This window comes from Heterodontus francisci, chromosome 1 (genome assembly GCF_036365525.1).
Source record: "Heterodontus francisci isolate sHetFra1 chromosome 1, sHetFra1.hap1, whole genome shotgun sequence".
Classification (NCBI taxonomy): Eukaryota; Metazoa; Chordata; class Chondrichthyes; order Heterodontiformes; family Heterodontidae; genus Heterodontus; species Heterodontus francisci.
In genome coordinates this window covers 268,178,075-268,192,188 of record NC_090371.1, presented here as the reverse complement: position 1 = coordinate 268,192,188, position 14,114 = coordinate 268,178,075, and positions in this window count along the sequence as shown.

Below are 14,114 nucleotides of genomic sequence, written 5' to 3'. Positions count from 1 at the left end.
GAGGCAAGGGCCTCAAAGAAGCAAATGAGCCATTTCTTGAAGTTGTATTGGAAACTCAATGGGGATTGCTACCATTTTGGAGCCGTGTAAGACCCAGTATGGTACCTATGCCAATGGGCCTATTGACGGCATACAGGGAACAATGCAAAGACCATACCACCCCCAGACATGCTCTCAAAGCAGTGATTTGATATGGATGGAGGGGTTGGGGTGTGGGTGTTGGAGGGGTGGGGTGTGTGGGTAGGAAGAAGACTCAGCCATTCTCTTCTGTCTAGAATTTTGGACTGGTGTTTACACAGGGTAAATCTGCATTGCGCTCCAAATTCCATTGCCCCTATGAATAACCCACCCATTGCCAATAGAATTTCAGGTCCTTTTTCTCTTCTTCCTGCTTCACTTCTGCATCTCTAATTCTCTTCCATTTTCTATTCATCACCCCTTACTTCTGTCTTTCTGTCCCCTCTACTTCTCTTCACCTCAGCACTTCACTCCCTATCCTTCATTTCTTGCTCTCTTCCTTCATTTCTCAATTTTTGCTCACTCCTTCACTTCAGATGTTCTTTTGCTTTCCTTCTTGTTGTGCCAGGTTAAGAAGCATTCAGTCTGGGTGGGTAGGTGAGTGAACAGACAGGCTGGGGAGAGTTTGGCACTGGTAGGTTGGGAGAGAATTTTATTCGGAACCTCCCTCTAAACTTGAACAATAGTACTTTCATTTCAAATCTTCTTACTCATGAATGGAAGTGGAGCCAATTGTTCCGCCTCAAAATATTTCAAATGTTGCATCTATCTAGCCTTCTAATTTTTCTTGTTTCGCTTGGCTTGATAACTTGGTCCATTCTCAGCTATTGAAGGCATTTATTCTGGAAAAAATGAAAGGCTGTTGTGTATTTATTATAGGTTGAACACACCAAAATCTAGCTTGGCAGGGTACCAAGGAATGCACCCTTTATTTCATTGTTACCAGTAGATTACATGTTTTGCTGTTTTTTAAATTGTGTGAGAAACAAATCTTGAAAATGAGACAAAATGTGTTAATTGCCACTCATCCCACTGCTTTACACCAGTTTGGAGCATTTTCTTTGTTAATTTCGGGGCACAGGGTCACAAGTGGTAATGCAAATCATCTTTTTTTTTCTCAGTTTTCCGCTCATTTTCTCCCCTCCTTTCCGAAAGCACTGAGACATGCTGGAATACAGTTCCACAAGTGGCAGCAGATTACCAGTAATAGGAGGTTTTTAATGACATAAATGGAACGTGGACACCAATGAGAAGAAGTGGGCCAAAATAATTGTGGAATAAAACTTGGGTAAAAATGTACATTCCGCTCTTCATTTCCAAATCCCACCCCCCAAAACAAATAAGTGGATACGCATGATTAAAAATCATCTTAAAAACATTTTTGTGCAAGTTTTATTGCAAATTTGGACTGTAAGCCACACCCATCTATAAGCTGCTCCCCCAATTTTCAAGCTGCCACTTCAGTAAAACCCTATTATTGTAAATTGCTGCTCTATATTTAGAGAAAATAAATACATTATTGTTGTGACTAATAGAAGACATTTAAAAAAAATACATACATAATGTCAACCAGTGGTCAGATGGCCCAAAACGAAATCTGACTGTATCCCCTGGGAGCCTGTCAATCTGTGCAGGAGGAACAGACAAACAAAACTAAAGATTGGACCAACACAAGAGGTAGAATTCCCCTAATGTTCATTGATTATTCTTGTTTGGGCTGTTCTAAGGAGTGGCATGGGATTTAAATGCTATCTTGCATTTGTCAACTTTTGGGGAAAAACTAGTGTAAATATTATAAAAGGCATCCCTCCAGACAGGAAAGCCATGTCAGGTCAACATAGCTCAATAACACACACAACAATTAGTGTTATTTACACAAACCTTTGAGCTAGGGCAAAGAACTAACCAATGTAAAATTGCCTTAATTAAAATTTCAAACCAAAATGTATTTTATTCATGTTACCTCCTCTATTGTATTTGTTCTTTAAATGTAAACCCTTATATTTAATCATTAGGGAAAGCACTTTTGAAGTTTACCTAACCTGATAGTTTAATGTAACCTAACTTTTTTATACCTAAGCTTGCAGCAAACTCTGGGGTTATTGACTTATATGTAGAATGCCAAAGAGTGGATCCGAATGCTCTTTTCAACAGAAACAGTTGCTGAAGGCATAGAGCCATAGAGAGATACAGCACTGAAACAGGCTGTTCAGCCCACCGAGTCTGTGCTGACCAACGACCACCCATTTATACTAATCCTACATTAATCCCATATTCCCTACCACGTCCCCACCATTCTCCTCCCACCTACCTACACTAGGGCCAATTTACAATGGCCAATTTACCTATCAACCTGCAAGTCTTTGGCATGTGGGGGGAAACAGGAGCACCCGGCAGAAACCCACACGGTCACAGGGAGAGCTTGCAAACTCCGTACAGGCAGTACCCAGAACCGAACCTGGGTTGCTGGAGCTTTGAGACTCCAAATGATCACGGACCATAATATGTAAAGCATCATGTCAGTTGGGAAGGAAGACTATCATGGTTTGTACTTCCCCTTGATGGAAAAATTATTGTCTGCTCCCTGTTGTCCCAAAACAAACAAATAAAAATAAGATTTTAAAAAGTCAACAATAAATCAAAACTCTGCAGTTTACCAGGAACAGCACCTATATGGCCAAGTGATCAGGCACACTGTCTGTTTTTTTTATGAACAGTTGGAGAGGCAGATGGACCAGCAAAACAGAAAGAAGAAAACGAGAAATTGATTCATCCCTGATCTTACTGAGAAGTTTCCATGTAGTCAGGTTTACTATAGTGTGGCTGGCTATTATAAGGAAACATCAAGGTCAAACTTTATGAGAATAATCTAAATCACTCTGCATAAATATTATTTTCCAGTCAATAAATTGTGTGTTTTACTCTCCTTTATTATTTGCTTTTGCACAATCTCATTATTTTTGATTATTGTGGAATTCTTTAAGTAAACCGACTTTTGGTTTTGTTACCAAAGGAATCTTATACGGGTTCTTTCAAGTTCCTCTTTATGCCCCAGTAAATTATATGATACCACCATTTGCATTCTTTAATCAAAATGGAAATTTTGCCTACGCCTGCCCTGACAGTGAGTTGTCTGCAGGCTGGAAGTGTTCTCCTTTGAAGTATACCGGAACCTTTTCTTTTGCCAATTTTATTCCCTCTCCTTGGGTAAGGCTCTACAGATTGGCAGTTGCCTTGTACCTTATCCAAGTGAAGAAAGAAAGACTTGCATTTATATTGTGCCTTGCATGGCCGCAGGACATCCCAAGGTGCTTCACAGCCAATGAAGTAGTTTTGAAATGTAGGGCTGGATTTTGTGCTGGAAATAGTCTTTTGAATCAAAGTTTTAGGAGGCAGGATCCCCATCCCTTTAAAGATGCCACCTCCAAGAGCTGCCGGTCAATCACAGGACCGGCAGCTCAGCAGTATCGGCAGCGCCACCAGGAATGGTGACCACAGCCGGTACTGCAGAGGCCTCGGACCCAGGCCCAGCAGTGGAACTCTGGAACAGAGGTAGGTGAGGCAGGGTCACCGGGGTGGGTGGGGGGGGGCGGGGCAATCCGGAGGGCTCTGGCGAGGTGTGGTTGGGAGGCTGGTCGTGCAGTCCATGGGGAGGGTTGTCTCAGGGGGGCAAAGTTGTTGCCAGTGGGGGGGGGGTCCTCTGTGGGCCACAAATTGCCCACGGAGGAGGGATGCTCCCCCAAAGTCAGCAGGGAGGGTGCTTCATTTCACAAGTTGTCCATTCTGCACAACGGAGGCCCCCCCAACGCTGGTAATAGGCAACTTAAGGGCCTCAATTGGCCTCCAGGCAGGAAGGCCGTCATCAGCCTATCCCGTCTCTGGGAAGATTGCTGGGCGACGGGCCCTCTGCCCTGCGGCTCCCCTGCCACCCACTGTGATACTCCATGCCCCCCCTGCCTCTGGCCCCACCTCAGTTTCCCTTTTATAAAGCAACCACTCTCAAATGTGCAAAGTGTAATTCATGCCAGGGCAAATATTTCTATTTAAACAAAGCTACCCACTAACTGTACTGTGTTCATCAGTTGATTTACATAATTTTTAAATCTACAAAATTATGCCAATTAATTTCAATCTGCATCTTTTGACACTTCTGTGCATACATCTGGGCAACTTTAAGAACTAAGTGTTCAAAGGCATTTTTCAAATGTACAATCCTTATTTAAAATTCTTATTTTTTGTTAAATCCTCCTATTTAAACATTCTGGCCCAGATTCTGCTATAGCAGGACATCTAATGGTGTATGTAGTTAGTTAGACTTGCCCTTGCATGTTTTGTTTTTTAATTTTTTGCATGGCAAGTTGCTGAAATTGTGAGCTGATAATGTCACAGCGAGGGGCAACTGGGTACCTGGGACCTGAGTGAATGGGCAAACAGCTGTGTATCTCCTTAACCAATCAGATTGAAGGATTGAGAACTTAACAATAAAAGGACTGACAATGCAGTTTATATTAGAATGGATGAATTCAATGTAAAATCAGATGCAAAAGAGAAATAAAAGCCGGGATTTTATCTGGGCAATGGGGCTCTCGGCCACCGGTAAAGCACTGGTGAGAGCCCCACGTCGCCTCCAATGGGGAAGGCCTACCAGATTAGGCACTTAAGTGCACAGCGGCAGGCCTTGCCCTGGGATTAAGGACCCCAGCAATGGAAGTCCTGCTTGTTGAGAGATGTCGGCCAATCAGAGGCCGGCAACTCTTTAACTGAGCAATGCCATCGCAGAGACTCACCAGATGTGATGGATTCAGTCCACAGGTACATCAGGGAAGGAGAGATTTTGCGGGGTGGGAGTCACAGGGCAAAGGGATTGTAGGGGGTGTTCAGCAGCAAGGGCAGGGGTGTGGCTCTTGGTGGGCCTCCCCCTTCCCGATGCCGAGTCCCTCGATCAGGCACTGTGCTTTTTAATGAGGGACCCACTCCATCCCCCGCCACTGGAGCTGGCAAGCAAACAACACAGATTTGCTTGGCATGCTCCCCATGCAGCGACAGGCCCGCCCGACGCTGGGCTAATACCGGGGCTGGCGGAATGAAGCCCTTAATTGGGCATTAATTACATGACATGACATGGAGGAGAGCAAAAAAATTCCCCCCAAACAGAGGGAAAGAAAGTTTGAAAAGAAAAAGACAGAACAGAAAAGTAAAAAAAAAATTAAATTTAGCATTGCTAAATTAAAACCTTAAGAAATGAGACTCCACACTTGTAATATTTAATTTTCAGTGCCAGAGAGGTTGTTTGGCAGTAAGTAACACTTATGACATCGTTAAAAGGGTACTTGGACTGAAATGGTCAAGATATTACTTTCTGTGGTAAGTTTAGTTGATATCTACCATGCAAATACAGCAACTTCAAACCTTTCAATGCCTTTGAATGGTGAGGCAGACGATGTATTGCTGTTTCCGCAATGCTAATGGCAGTACGGACCAATTTGGAAAGCAAATTTTGGGTATTTGATTTTAACTGTGAATCTGCCCTTCCTTGAAGTTGCTGTACCATTTATGGATAAATAACAATGAGAGCCATTAGCCTCACCATTATTTTGACAGGAAGATTTTTGCCAATGTTTTTTCTTGGCCCAGCTGAATCTCTTATTAATTCAGCAGATTAGATCAAATGTAAAAAAAGAACAGCCTTTACTGAGAAGAGCATACTTAACAGTTTATAATAGAAGAAGGCGGGACTTCTATTTATATAACATCTTTTATGACCTCAGGACATCTCCAAATACTTTTCAGACCATGAAGTACTTTTGAAGTGTAGTCACTGTTGTAATGTAGGAAATGGAGGAGCCAATTTGTGCACAGTAAGCTCCCACATCAACAAATGAAATAAATGACCAGATAATCTGTTCCGTTAGTAGTAAAGTGCGATCTATTTATAATATTTCTAAAATTGGCATTCTATTAATTCAGTTAAAAAAAGCTGTTGGATTTTTTTTTCTTGTTGTGCTGGTAGTTAAAGGCACTTTTCCCTCCAACAGATAAAATTCCACCATTTCGTAATGCAGCAAGCCCTCATACAGTTAACAAAACCACAATTGCCTGGAAATTGTGTAATTCAGCCTGATGTTAATTGTTGTAATGTACAAAGGGCACATCATTCAAATCAAAAGGCATTAACCATGGCGGCGTCTGCATTATATTTCAATAATAGTGCAAATCATCACTCCTTGACCTCCAGGCTGCTTTTTAGTAAACAAAGCAACTGCTATATTTTGAAGCCAGAATCTAATTACTGTGAAGCAGACTTTATTCTTTAATTTATTCCAACATCAAACACAAGCATAAGTGCAGCTGCAAAGGCATTTAACATTTTGGGGACATCAATGAAGCTTATAGGCAAAAAAGTGAATTTAAGAGCTTTTGAAGAAACCTAAACTGATCACAGTTCCAAATAGGAATAGAATTTGTTCTCTTGCAGGACGTTGATTATAACAATTTGACTCAGCCTGGCACAATATAACTGAGACGCCAACAGCTCGTGTTCAAATCCCAGACTCTAATTCTTACATTTGCTATATTTTGTTGCTACTCACATTCAATTATTCCAATTAATACAGATGTGGGGGTGAGGGGGGGTGGTTGTTGGGGTGAATTTCTCTGGGGAATTCACCCACTTTTCAAACATAGCTCTGTTTATGCTGTTTTTCTGGCATTTCTGGGCTCTTTCACCAAAGTTATGGCGAACAAAGGAAAGAATCCCTGCAGAAAGTGACCTCCTTGATCTGAAAAATGGTTCTGAAGTAAGGTAGCGCTGCTGGGGTGAAGGCTTGCTTGATGGGATGATATACAAGGCAAGTGGGTGAGGAGGTTATTTGGTCTGTTTGGATCGTAACTGAAATGAATTTGGACAGTCTTAACCAGGTGCTTGGTAGGCATCGGTTTACATTCAAAACTGGTCCCAGTTCATCACTAATGGATGGTAAATTGGGAATCTCACTCAGAAAGACAAGAATGTGAGCAATGGATACCTGACTCTAATGTAATAGGAGGTACTGTCCTGAAAGTAGGGCTGAAGCAAAATTATTGAAATAGAGTACAGGGAGCTTGACTGCAGTTGACTGTATATACCTGACTTGGGAATACTTTTGATGCTGGCATTAGGGGTGGGGCTCAGGGGGTTTGTTTGAGTTTCCATGGAGGATCTCTTGCTTGTCTACAGTATTTAGTGGAAGAGCTGTGAAATCTCTGGGAAAATGGTGTAAATTCACACCATAGGTCCCTAAAATGTGTACATTTCTCAGTTGTGCCATCACTCACATTGATGAACATTAAAAATTACTTTGTGCAATTGAGAATCCACTGTGCCACAAATTGTGCAACTTGTGCTCCTGGTATGCCTCAGGTTCTTAGTGCAGAGAGTTGTTAATCTTGTTGCTGCATTCAGAGAGGAATTGAACAGAGATCAGAAACTTTCTTACAGCAGGGAGCTGAAAAGTAGTATGGTTACCCCAACTCACTCTTCCTTACTTCCTATCCATTGCTAGGAAAATTGGTATTGCCATAAACGTGGGGCAGTTTCCAACCAGAAATTTCAACCGGAGTGTGTTTCATTAACTAAAAAAAAAGAGGGATGAAATTACCAAGCAGCATACACACACAGAATAAACACTTTTGGTAATGTTATATGCTTGGAACTAGCAGAACTGTGGACAGTGGAAGCCTATGTGCACAACTTCAATAATGAGAAACAGACAAGTTTTGCTGCATTTTTTCTGACCTTTAATTATAATTATTCGGGTACTTGACATATAAATGTAATGCTGTAACAATACCACCAATTGTGCTCGTAAACAAGTCAGGAAGGGGCAGGGCGCGCACTGCATGCACCTGACAATGCTGACTCAGGCAGCACTTAATGCTACCACTATTTATTATCATGTAGCTACGCAGCCAGTGCCATCCGCACTGTTCATGGGCTGAATGTCTACTGGTAGTGAGTGGTGGGGTGTGGGGTTGTGGGGGTGGAATGGATATCAGGCATCTATGACACCACTTAAAAGCAGCCAGCATCTCTTAAAGGGAAGTTTTGTTCAGGCTATAGAGAAGAAAGAAGCTAGTCCTGAAGAAATAGTGGAAGGAGGTGTTGCGTGGGCTCCAAGTTTCTCCGATGCTGCACTGGAGTCCCTTGTGTAGACAGTGGAGAGCAGGAGGGACATCCTTATCCCCCCAGATGGCAGGAAGCCCTCAAGGTATCTCCTTTGCAGGAAATGGGAAGAAATCTTTGCGCTTTTCAATGCCTGGAGCATTGCACCAGGCCATGGTTACAATGCAGTAAGAAATGTAATGATCTAACTAGAGTTGTTAAGGAAAGAAGATTGCTCTCACTCTTTGCTCACAGCTGCACCATTTATTGTTACAACACTTCTTTTATCCTTCACTCTTCTACAATCACTGCACCTTACTTCACTATACCTCCTTCTCCTCATACTCACACACTCACTACCATTACAACCCTCACTTATTCACAACTCACACCTCACAGATTATCAGCTATTGTACTGTGACATTGCCCAAAAGTATAAAAAGAGTCTCAGCAACACATTGTCTTCTTTCTTGTGGTAGAAGGTAGCAAAAAATTCCAAACAACAGTCTAGAACTGGAAGAGGAATTGTTTGTGAAGCATTTTGAGATACCCTGATGTCATGAAAGACACCATATAAATGCTAGTTATTTTCTTCTATTTAAAGGTGCTCACTGCTTGGTAAACATTTGCCCATCTCTCAGGTTTGCCTGCCTACCTCAGGTTTCATTTTGCTTTGGGAAGCTGCTCAAGCAGACTTCAAACTGCCACACCGAGCAACTCTGATCACAAGCACACTTTGGGGCCCCGACACAGCGTACGAAATATATAGCATATGGGGATATCTTCCTTAGCAATCTTGATGTTGAGAAGGAAAAACAGAACAAAACAAAGCAGAGTGAGATCGCCTCAAAGAAAGCTGATGGCAACCTGTTATGAGTGCATCAGCCCTGGTGATCATGCTAGGGACTAAGTGAGGAACCGTGCCTTTAATAACTATACTTCTCGAACATAGTCCTGGACAAACGATGCTACCTCTGCATGATATCCTGGAATCTAGATCTTGTTTTACCACATCATTGTAGAAACTGTTGTGTAACTGGCTCCGAAGGCAAGGCGTTCCATTAAATATGAAGTTGGCAGTTCTTTTGTGTCAATGAAGTAGACTTTCATCTTCACCACCTGGCTGCTAACCTGGCTGATGGGTTTGCCTGCCCTTCACAGATCCTGTCTGATTTGCATCTCAGTGAAATAAATGGCTTGACAATCCAGTTTTATATGTGGAGATCCATCCAGCCACATGAACACCCAGCGGGTGAAGATGGAAATCTGCCGCAATTTATTTTCTATACAAACAGAAAACCTGTCACGCAAGAAAGTTTCCAGCTCTGCCTCTTGTCAAGCTTTATTTATTTAACTTCCTCTTGCAACACAAATATATCTCAAATTATGTAATATAATTAACATAACAAGTTGAGTGTCATCCTGTCAAACACACCCTTATCTAATACCATCTGAATAGCCTCCAGGTAGCAAGGTTTGTTATAAAATTAGTGACTAAAGCAATGGTTACTAATTGTTTGGAAACTCAAACTGTATGAGCAACATAATTTCCCAATCTGAATTGACCTGACTGTTTTAATGTTGACTAATTGTTTTATTTCACAATGATTATTATTACTCTTTTACTGGCAAAAGTAACTGAACCTGTTTATGTTCTATGAAAAGAATTGATACCGATTGAGTCATGACAATTAGAAAAAACTAGCTCAAAATGCAGCCAACTTTAAATCTTATTATATTAGATCAGCCCTGTACATCATAGTGAGTTTGGTTCAAAAAGTAGCAAGAAAAGTTTAAACAATTTGAAAAATTACAGATTCTATATTCAGCCTTTATTGAAAAGGAAGCACTACCAATCTTATTGATAGGTGGATTGGCCATTGTAGGTTGCCCCTAGTGTGGGTGGGTGGTGGGGGAGTGTGGGGACACGTGTGGATGTGGTGGGAATATGGGATTGGTGTCGGATTGGTATGGATGGGTGGTTGGTGGTCGGCACGGACTCGGTGGGCCGAAGGGCCTGTTTCAGTGCTGTATCTCTAAATAAATAAATTATTGACATGAAAGTGCTTCCTTTTCAATAAAGGCTGAATATAGAATCTGTAATTTTTCAAATTGTTTAAACTTTTCTTGCTACTTTTTGAACCAAACTCACTATGATGTACAGGGCTGATCTAAACAGATGAGAGCATCACTGGTTCAATTCCAGGTCAGTGTTAACTAATCTTAGCAGTCAGGATATTACAGTAGATGCAGTGTTCCTGGCCTGGTTGGTTGGCATCTTTCCATCTGTGAAAGATGATGGATACGCAGCAAACAACCCATTTAGATGGGGTGTCTTCTCTTGATGCACCTTTGTTGATGGTTGTGAAGGCCAATCCTTTAGAGGCACATTCTGCCACAACTGCTGCACGTGAAGCTGGCAAATGATGCTGTGAGTTGTTTTTGATGTTGGAATGTTGCCAAGCTGCTGTAGCAACTGGTCATCATGGTAGTGCACACCAGTCCACAGGATGTGTCGCCATTTCCCTCTTTCACCAGCCAATGACTCCCAAATGCGATAGTCGACTTTTAGGGCCTTCATGTCACCCTTGTAAGCATCCTTGAAGCAGAGCTTTGTGCACCCCACTGGTCGTCTGGTCCCGGCTACCTCACCATACAGAAGGTCCTTAGGTATGCGACAGTCTTCCATCCTGTGGATGTGTCTGATCCACCAAAGTTGCCTCTGTTTGCTTAGGGCCAACACACTTGGAAGCTCTGCCTTTGAGAGGACTGCCACATTTGTGATTTTGTCCTGTCAGGATATTACAGTAGACCTCAGTGTTCCTGGCCTATTGTGGCGAAAAATCCACTAGGGCCACAATCCTGGCCAGTAACCCATGGCTACTGAAAGAAGTGTATGTATGCGGATGTTTGAGTGAGCACAGAATGAGGGTCAGCAATTTCTGGTGACACTTGCCATTCAGCTCAGGTATCAAAACCACCTACTTGGGTAAGGGCTGCTGATGCCCAAAAACTATATCTGAGCATGAATCAATGCCATCAGAGCAGGAGGGAAATTCCAAGGGAAATTGCGAAATAAAAATAATTTGGAAGTACTCCTGAAAGTTATGTCGGCTGTAAACTACCTATCATTTCACTATGGATGGGATCTTGCATAATGTGCACAGGGTGTTGTTAAATGAGAAGTGAAGACAGATGAAGCAGTTAAAGAAAGAGCTTTCATTTATATAGTGCCTTTCATGAACTCAGCAAACACCCTAATGCTTCATAGCCAATGAAGTACCTTTTTCTGAAGTTTAGTCATTGTTGTAATGTAGTGGATCATAAGACAAACATCAAGACTGCATCTTTGCCATGATCGAAATCAGTGATTGGCTATTTTGCTGGATGATTGTCTGGAACTAAGCAGTAGCAAGCACACAGTGAAGAGATTTACTAGAACGATTCCAGGAGTGAAATGGTATAGTTATGAAGAAAGACTCAAGTAATTAGGCTTTTTTCGTAAAGCCCACAGAAAACCCCTGCAGCTGTTTTATGACAGGCGCCCAACAGGAGGGAAGTGTAGGACTTCAGACGCTCCAAAATTGCTGGTCAGAAATGTACAGATGTTGTCGATGAACTGCTCTATATCAACAGCACTTTCTATACTCTGTTCTCATTAACAGCTCTGCTATCCTGATATACATCGAATGTCATACCATAGTATCTGATGCATTAGTTTTAAATGTTGTTTAAAAAGAAATCTAAGTAGTACATCCTTCAGTGCAAAATAATCCATAGTTAGGCCTCATTTACCCCTTTTCCTTGACTATCAACAGGTTTAATATGACTTAAAGTGCAGGGAGCATTTCTATTTGATGTATGCAAGGTATTACTTGCATTACTCTACTGGGTTGATATTATCTGATACATTCTCAGTTCCTACATCATAAAATAAGTAATGTCTGACACAAAATCTGTGAAAGAATACAATAGAAAGAATGAGTATTAGACGTAGAATAACAAAGTACTTTTGTATGCTGAGTTGCTACAGTGTTAGCTCCATTATGAGAACCTGGAAAATCCAATGGATGAAACTGGTGAGAGTGGAAGCTTCTGTATTTATAAATAAAGCCTGTGCTGCCATAGAAACCATCTTCAAATTATTATTCTCTTGTACATTTGTAGCTTAAAGAGCTGATTTTTCAGTTTCAATTGATATTTTAGTCTGTATTTTACTGATTTCCAGCAAACAGATGACGGGGTCATGCAGCTTTATTTTCTTCCTCTTTATATATAGTTACAGCATATTATTACCATTCTGTGTGACCAAACAGTGATTAACATTCCAAGGTCGTAATTCATTTAACCATTGGCAATCAAGTGCCTTGTTGACATCAGGTGATAATTGTGTTATGGAGACACACCGACCAATTGCTGCTGCCGAAGTCTGGGTGTGTGCAGCAGTGGACCACAGGACCACAGAAAGAGTGGTGTCACAGTGCACACCATTTAAAAAAGACCTCTGCCTAATATCGGAGGGCAGAAAATTACAAAAATAGCACTCAGATCAATGATCATAGTAATAACAGAATTGTGCTTGACCTTTATAAACATTACCAGCCGTGAAGGACTAAATATAGTCCCGCATTTTGCCTAGGCTAGTAATGAGCACTTCAGAACCAGTAATGATCGTAATGACTTCCAAAACAATGCTATTGACATCTTATCAAGCTTGTGATTTATCCTAGGTTCTTAGTTCACAGATCGGGACCAGTATTTGGTTTATTCAAAGCCAATTGGATAGTCAAGCACCTGACGACCCCATGTTGAAACCAATTTGGGGCAAAGATTTTTCCTAATGTTTACATTGCAGATATGGCCAGGAGAATAAATCACCAGAAATAGTGTGCAATTCTATGTAAAGCAACAAGTGTAGGAAACTTTTGTTTGGAAAGTTGTTAACACATGAGACTAGAAATTTGTGTGATTAAAATGCTGACATTAAATTTTCTCTCTATTATTTTAATTGGGGGGTTCCCTTGTGCATTTTAAATGCTTTGTTATTTGATATGAGCATGTTAACCAATTGTTAGATAACATGTGTGGTTGATGGTCGGCACAGACTCAGTGGGCCGAAGGGCCTGTTTCAGTGCTGTATCTCGAAACTAAACTAAACTAAACTAAAATGACTGACCTGTGTAGGAACTAGTGATAGACAAATGAGTTTCTTAGACATCTGGGATGATGATACTGTATTTTTGTTATTGTTACAGTCAAGTGAAGAGGGGGTCGAAGGGGTTCCCTCTTTCCCTCTCTTTGTTAGACCAGAACAGATTTAATTCTTTCTTAAAGTGGATGTACTGGCCAATTCAGTAGGTGTTTCATTACTTACTTGCTATGATCATAACAAGAACCAATCGGACAGGTTTTCTTGATTTTAACAAAGAGGTAACTTTATTGTACCTAAACTGAGCTAATAAAATAATAAACAACGCGCCAACTTTCACTCTCACACACTAGAGGTTTACACGCACACAAATAGGTTATAGCGTCCAAAAAAAGGTATACAATCTGTGGAGTTTGGTGATTTGGCTGGCTTCTAGCTGAATTCAGTGTTCCTGAGACTTTTAATTTAAAGAGGTAGATGACTGGTTCAGTGGGTCTCTTGGAAACAGTGATACGGATGATTTCCTCCAACGGGATTTCTGATTGTAGCTGGTTTATGCAAACGTGGTCAGTCAGCAGGCAGGATTTGAAAGCTTTCAAGCTGCAATGGGGAGAGAGAGGGACCCCCCCCCCCCATAGGGTCTGCACATTCCAAGGTCGAGTTGCTTCTCCTTTGCTACAGAAAAAACATCAGCTTAAAACAACACAGATGAGGAGGGGCTTGTCACATGACAGTCACTCAGTGATTCAAACATAGCTGTTGGCAGCATTTCTTCTTCTTCTTGCTAAAAGAAAAAGAACAAACAGT